We start from the raw sequence: 7067 nt of genomic DNA, 5'->3' as shown, positions 1-7067 counted from the left end.
GAAAAGTCTCTTCCAAGGAAATTTTTAAAAATTATAAATAATGAAAATATAATGAAATTTATATTTCCCTCAGACTTATAACTGATAATAATATACCTTATTTTGTCTTTTGCAATATAATATTTTTAAACAGCATTGTGCTGCTGGTTAAGTTATGACAGTATTTTGAGACTAATCATTTATAAAGGAAAACAAGTGAAACTTTTTTTCCTTTTTTCTTTCTCTCAGTTGTGGCATATACCTCTGCAAATACAAGTGAAATATTTTTAACAAAAATAAGGTAAGCTTTTTTTTTTTTTTTGAGTTTTTTTTTGTTGATTTTGTGTACTGCAGTTTTACTGAATTCATTAGTTCTAACAGGTTTTATTTTATTTTTTTTTTTTTTTTTTTGAGACAGAGTTTTGCTCTTGTGTTGCCTAGACCGGAGTGCAATAGAGCAATCTCAGCTCACTGCAACCTCCGCCTCCAGGGTTCAAACAATTCTTGTGCCTAAACCTCCCATGTAGCTGCCACCTGCCTGCCACCACACCTGGCTAATTTTTGTATTTTTAGTACAGACGGAGTTTCAACATGTTGGCCAGGCTGGTCTCGAACTCCTGACTTCAGGTAATCCACCCGTCTCGGCCTCCCAAAGCGCTGGAATTACAGGTGTGAGCCTCTGCGTCTGACCAAGGAGAGCTCTTTAAAATCACCACTTAAATGGCAATCATCCTCCTAAACTCTTCCAGAAAAACTGCGATGAAAAATTGAATAGAACAGAAAAATAAACCTTTAGAAGTAGAGTCTACTTAGGTAGGAGTTGTATATGTTGTTGGAATAACCAGCAGACAGTAAAGGGCCTATAAGTTCAAATGACAAGAATCTCCTTTAATTCTTTTTCAGATAGTACCTAACAAGGAAAAAAAAAAAACCAGTGCAATTTGAAAGCCCAGGAATCCAGTGGTTGAGACATGCTTGAGCTGTTCTACTTTTTTTTCTTTATTGTCCAAAAAAAGAGAAAGGTTATGAACATTCAGGAAGAAATCACTGCAGTAGGATTTATGCAGTAAAGCAAACTTGGGAGAGAATTGGCTCTTATCTGATAATCAACAACTCAACTCAACTCCCTATCTATTTGTCCCACACCTCACCATGGAAGCCAAGGAACCTAGTTTCTTTGTAGAAAAGTGCACTCTAACCCTTACTCCTCCAATGAGGCCCTTCAAGTCCAGAAAACAGAATCTTATCTTGCTGACTAACCAAGTGCAACAGAAGGCCATTTCCTTAAATGGTCACCAAAATTATCAAGTGCATTCTGCTTGAAGGATAACGGAATGGGTCAGGTCTCAAAAGAAGAGTGAACTGAAGGTCCTTATTGTGCCACCAAACAGATGGCAAAAGGAAGAGTAGGTGATGTTTTTCCAGCTGCAGCCTAGCTTTGGGAGGGCTAGATTACACTTAAGTAAAAAGTTCTTACTTTTGTCAATAATATTTCAGAAATGTCTGTGTAAACTACTGTTTAGAATTCCCATATCATCTATTATGGTGAGTAACGCATCCCAAGTGCTTACAATGAAGTCTGCTTCTAACTTACTACTTAACGAGAAAGCATAAACAAGAAATGAACAGCACATATACCCAAGAGGAACATCTAGGGATGGGACTATTTTACTTATACAATTCTGTGGATCAGATTAAAGCAAGGATGGATAAAGAATAAAGACTCAGGGCTGGGCGCAGTAGCTCACACCTGTAATCCCGAAACTTTGGGAGGCTGAGGTGGGTGGATCACCTGAGGTCAGGAGTTTGAGACCAGCCTGACCAGAATGAAGAAATCTCCTCCCCCCCAGCAAAAACATCTCTACCAAAAACACAAAAATAGCCAGGCATGGTGGCGCATGCCTATATTCCCAGCTGCTCAGGAGGCTGAGGCAGGAGAATCGCTTGAACTCAGAAGGCAGAGGTTGCAGTGAGCTGAGATTGCGCCATTGCACTCCAGCCTGGGCAGCAAGAGCAAAACTGTGTCTAAAAAAAAAAAAAAAAGAATAAAGACTCAAACAAGTCAACTCAATAGATCACTCATGGAGAGAAGGAGGGAAAGCAGAGCTATACCTAAGCACAAATAAATACGGAATGTGTGCTACAAACTAAAATGCAGTAATTAACATCTTAAGGTAATCCTGGAGGAAATTACAAGAACACAGTGAAGACTGTATATGGGTGGAGCTGAGTAATAAAAGTGTTATTACCCAATCCAAGGAGCTCATCCTCTAGGTCTCAGCTCAAATGTCACTCCTTTAAGGACTTCTAGGATCATTCTATCTGGCCCCATTACCTTTTTAATTTTATTCAATTACCACTGTCTGAAACTACTTACTTTTTGTTTTCTTATTCTAGAATTTAAGCTTCAAGAGAACAGAGACCTTATCTGTACTGTTCATCTAGCATAATGCCTGATACATTCAGATACTCAATATATATTTGTTGAAAATAAGATATGCTTCTACCACAGAAGGACTAATAGTCCAGTAGCAAGAGAGATTACAATAACAAGCGAAGAGCCAGGGGAACAAAGCTCTACAGCTGTGAAATTTGGGAAGGCTGCACTGGAGAAACAATACTGGATTTGGGTCTTGAAGAAATGCTATACCTAACTACTTAAGGCTCAAAAATTGTTGGCTAGGCACAGTGGCTCAAGCTGGTAATCCTAGCATTTTGGGGGGCTGAGGCAGGAGGATCACTTGAGGTCAAGAATTCGAGACCAGCCCGGCCAACATGGCAAAACCCCATCTCTACTACAAATACAAAAATTAGCCTGGCATGATGATGCACACCTGTAATCCCAGCTACTCAGGAGACTGAGGCCCGAGAATCACTTGAATCCAGGACGTAGGGGTTGCAGCGAGCCAAGATTGTGCAACTGCACTCTAGCCTGGGCAACAGAGCAAGACTCTGTCTCAAAGACAGAAAAAATTGTCATGGTGCTTTACATCTTCATGCCTTTAATAATAACAACAAGAAAAAAGAGACTACATTTATTGAATGCTTTCTATATTCCAAATACTACGTTGTTTTGGCATGTATTATCTCATTTAATCCTTATAATAATGCTATATAGTAGATGCTTTTATTATCACCATTTCACAACTGAGGAGACAAGTATGGACAGGATAAGTGACTGACCCAAGATCAGAGCTCGTAAGACACAGAGCTAAGACCTGAATCCAGGTAACTTTGCATGCTTTATCTGAAATGCCCTTATCTTCATAGGCTTGTTGAACGTACTCTTATTAACCCTGAGCTGCCTTGTAGGTCAAGGATCCCCTCTTCTATAAAACTTTGTGAAGAAATAGGCAAAAATGACCACGGTATAAATTTGGAACAAATGTTTATAGTAATTGAGTTGTGCAAGAATATGAATAACTAAATGTACATCTGAGTTAAAGTGTATAGATTGATTTTTCGTAAGTAAGAACTATGATCACCACCAGGCCTGCCTTACAAGAGCTTCTGAAAGAAGCACTACACATAGAAAGGAACAACCAATATCAGCCTTTCCAAAAATATATCACAAAGTAAAGAGCATCCACATAATGAAGAATTTACATCAACTAATGGGCAAAACAGCCAGCTAGCATCAAATGTCAATATTAAACTCACACATATTATTATTAATCTTAAATTTAAATTGACCAAATCCCCCAATCAAAAGTCACAGCCAAAACCCATCAATATGCTGCATCCAGACCCATCTTACATGCAAGGATACACAAAGATTCAAAACAAAGGGATGGAGAAAAATTTACTAACCAAATGGAGAGCAAAAATAAATAAATAAATAAAAAGCAGGAGTTGCAATTCTTGCCTCTGATAAAATAGACTTTAAAGCAACAAAGATCAAAAGAGGCAAAGAAGGACATTACATAATGGTAAAAGGATCAATGCAACAAGAAGAGCTAACGATCTTAAATATATACGCATCCAATACAGGAGCACCTAGATACGTAAGACTTATAAAAAGACTTAGACTCCCACACAATAATAGTGGGAGACTTCAACATCAATATTAGACACATCAACGAGACAGATATCCAGGACTTGAACTCAGATCCGGAACAACTAATCTTAATAAACATTTATAGAACTCTCCAAATACACAAAATATACACTTTTATCAGTACCACATCACACCTACTCTAAAAGTGAAGTAAATCATTCTTTGGTAATTGTATAGCATTTCACAGGTTTAAATGAAATATTGGTTGGCTGCTTGTTTGTTATTTTCTTCCCTCATCTCTTCCTGCCTCCATTACTAAGCATAATTATTGGCATAAAAGAGGTTTTCAATACTCATTTTTAGGCTGCATTTTAGCCTGGGCAATAAAGCAACACTCCTGTTCTCTCTCCCTCTTCCTCTTTATTCCTCTCCTTCATTCTTTTTTTTTTTTTTTTTTTTAAAAAAAAAAAAAAAAAAGAACTATGATCTGGACCTGATCAAGCAACAGATAATGATCAATATTGATGGAGGCATTTTTATTAGTGTAGAACTACAACTCACTGGTTCTACTGTTCTTCTCATTTCCTAAAACAGAGCAGAGAAAAGGCCTTGAGATGAGAGAGGGTTTTACAGAGATGTCACCTCTGCCCCACAGGACCACCAGAGCATCTTACATAGCCCTACCTCATTAGTAAGGTAGCTTTATTGCTAGTATGAAAATAAATCATGGCTATTCAGTACGGAATTACGTTGGCATTCGATTTTTTTTTTGAAACAGAGTCTCACGCTATTGTCCAGGTTGGAGTACAGTGGTGCGATCTCAGCTCACTGCAACCTCCACCTCCCAGGTTCAAACGATTCTCCCGCCTCACTCAGCTACTTGTGCCACCATCCCTGGCTAATTTTTTTTCTTTTTTTTTTGGTAGAGACATGGTTTCACCATGTTGGCCAGGCTAGTCTCAAACTCCTTACCTCAGGTGGTTCTCTCGCCTCAGCCTCCCAAAGTGTTAGGATTACAGGTATGAGCCACTGCGCCCAGCCTGGCATATGCTCTTACATTTGTATATACAAACCTCCAATTTTATCCCTTGGCTCAGATTTAGGTCTCTACATAAAGATTATTCTTAGCATAAAAGTTTTTCTTGGTTTATCACAATAGTTCTAATTTTTAAAGTCTATACATAGTAACCCTAGAAGGAATCAAAACATTTTCAAGATGAAGGGAGCCTTTGAATTTGTCCAGTCAATCTCATCTTTTTATAGTGAGGAAGTTGAGACCCAGAAAGTTTAAATTAGTTGCCCAGACATGACATAATTAGAAAAAAGTTATGAGGAAAGAAAATCAGCCCCCATCTCTTCCTAGCTATAAAGAGAAAACTACCTGACAGCAGAGTATTTTCTGGTGGAAAGAAACATAAAATAGCAAAACAGCCTAGGTTAGTGTGTTTTCACTTTTGGGGGCCATGGGACCCTACCCTTCCCTTCCTTTTTTTTTTTTTTTTTTTTTTTTTTTTTTTGAGACAGAGTCTTGCTCTGTTGCCCAGGCTGAAGTGTAGTGGTGCAATCTTGGTTCACTGCAACCTCTGCCTCCCAGGTTCAAGCAACTCTCTTGCCTCAGCCTCCCCAGTAGCTGGGATTACAGGCAAGTGCCAGCACGCCCAGCTAATTTTTGTATTTTTAGTAGAGACGGGGTTTCACCATGTTGGCCAGGCTGGTCTTGAACTCCTAACCTCGTGATCCACCCATCTCAGCCTCCCAAAGTGCTGGGATTACAGGTGTGAGCCACCACGCCCAGCTGGGACCATCCCTTCCTTAGAAAATCTTATTAAAGTCACAGACCTTCTTCTCTCTAGAGTCTAGAAAGTCTGGAATAAGCATATACTCAAACAAAATTTGGTATACAATTTCAAAGTTTCATTGATCCATTCAGGTTAACAATCCTTGGCCTAGGTGAAGAAAATAAATCCTGGGAACCCTCCAAACAGCAATTATGGAACTGGAGGGGAAGGGACAGAAACAAAGGCTTTTTTTTTCTTTTTTGAGACAGAGTTTTGCTCTTGTTGCCCAGGCTGGAGTGCAATGGCATGATCTCAGCTCACCACAACCTCTGTCTACTGGGTTCAAGCGATTCTCCTGCCTCAGCCGCCTGAGTAGCTGGGATCACAGGCATGCGCCACCACGTCCGGCTAATTTTTGTATTCTTAGTAGAGTTGGGGTTTCTCCATGTTGGTCAGGCTGGTCTCGAACTCCTGACCTCAGGTGATCCATCCACCTTAGCCTCCCAAAGTGCTGGGATTACAGGCGTGAGCCAGTGCACCCAGCCAAGTGTTACATTTAGTAAGTATTATATACTTAACTAGATGCCAGGCAACGCATTAAATTATATACATGACTCACTTAATCCTCGTGACAATTCTATAAGACAGGTTTTTTAAATCTGAATTTTATTTCTTTATTTGTTTTTAACTATGGTACAAAGTTCAAGACATATAAAGAGTGTACTGTGAAAAGTCTCTACCCTTTTCCTTCAGCACCTGAATATCCTCTCTAGACAGAAATCTTACTTGTGCATTATTCTAGAGATACTCTTTTCATAAAAGCATGTATCTGTGTGGGGGGAGTATTCTGTTTTTCTACACAAATGGTAGCATATCATACATACAGTTCTGCATCCAGTTGTCCCCTCTTAGCATTATCTTGAAGACTTTTACTAGACAGAGTTGTCTTACTCTTTTTAACTTCTGTACACTGTTCTATTTTATAGATATACCGACATTTAGTTAACCAGTTCCCTGCCAATGGACATTTAGATTGCTATCTTTTGCTATTTATCAACATGATATAATGCTGTAGTGAATATCCTTCTACATGTGAATCTAATGCATTCTATATATGAATATATAATGCTGTAGTGAATATTATTCTACATGTGTGAAAACATCTGTAGGATAAATTTCCAGATGTATCATTCATCCAGACATATGCTTTTTTGTATACAAAAAAGCTGGGATTACAGGCATAAGCCACTGCGTTCAGTTGACGGAAGGATTTCTATTTGTGCTCTAGTCTGTTCCCTGTCAAGTTCTTAAGG

The 7067-nt window shown here is 38.8% G+C and overlaps 1 protein-coding gene and 1 long non-coding RNA gene across 3 annotated transcripts in view; one reads left to right on the top strand and one right to left on the bottom strand.

Moving 5' to 3' along the window:
- LOC119474225 overlaps window positions 1-261 on the top strand; it is a 21535-nt gene extending 21274 nt beyond the window's left edge. The window contains exon 3 of the long non-coding RNA XR_005203514.1: window positions 229-261. This is a non-coding gene — a long non-coding RNA (uncharacterized LOC119474225). The remainder of the gene's footprint in view (window positions 1-228) is intronic.
- Window positions 1-7067, bottom strand: part of AHCYL2 (adenosylhomocysteinase like 2) — a 209616-nt gene that overhangs the window by 86761 nt on the left and 115788 nt on the right. The window lies entirely within an intron of this gene.

Source organism: Cebus imitator, unplaced genomic scaffold (assembly GCF_001604975.1).
Source record: "Cebus imitator isolate Cc_AM_T3 unplaced genomic scaffold, Cebus_imitator-1.0 Scaffold219, whole genome shotgun sequence".
In the NCBI taxonomy this organism is placed as follows: Eukaryota; Metazoa; Chordata; class Mammalia; order Primates; family Cebidae; genus Cebus; species Cebus imitator.
Note: the sequence above shows the minus strand (reverse complement) of the source record. Positions and strands in the feature narration are given on the sequence as shown.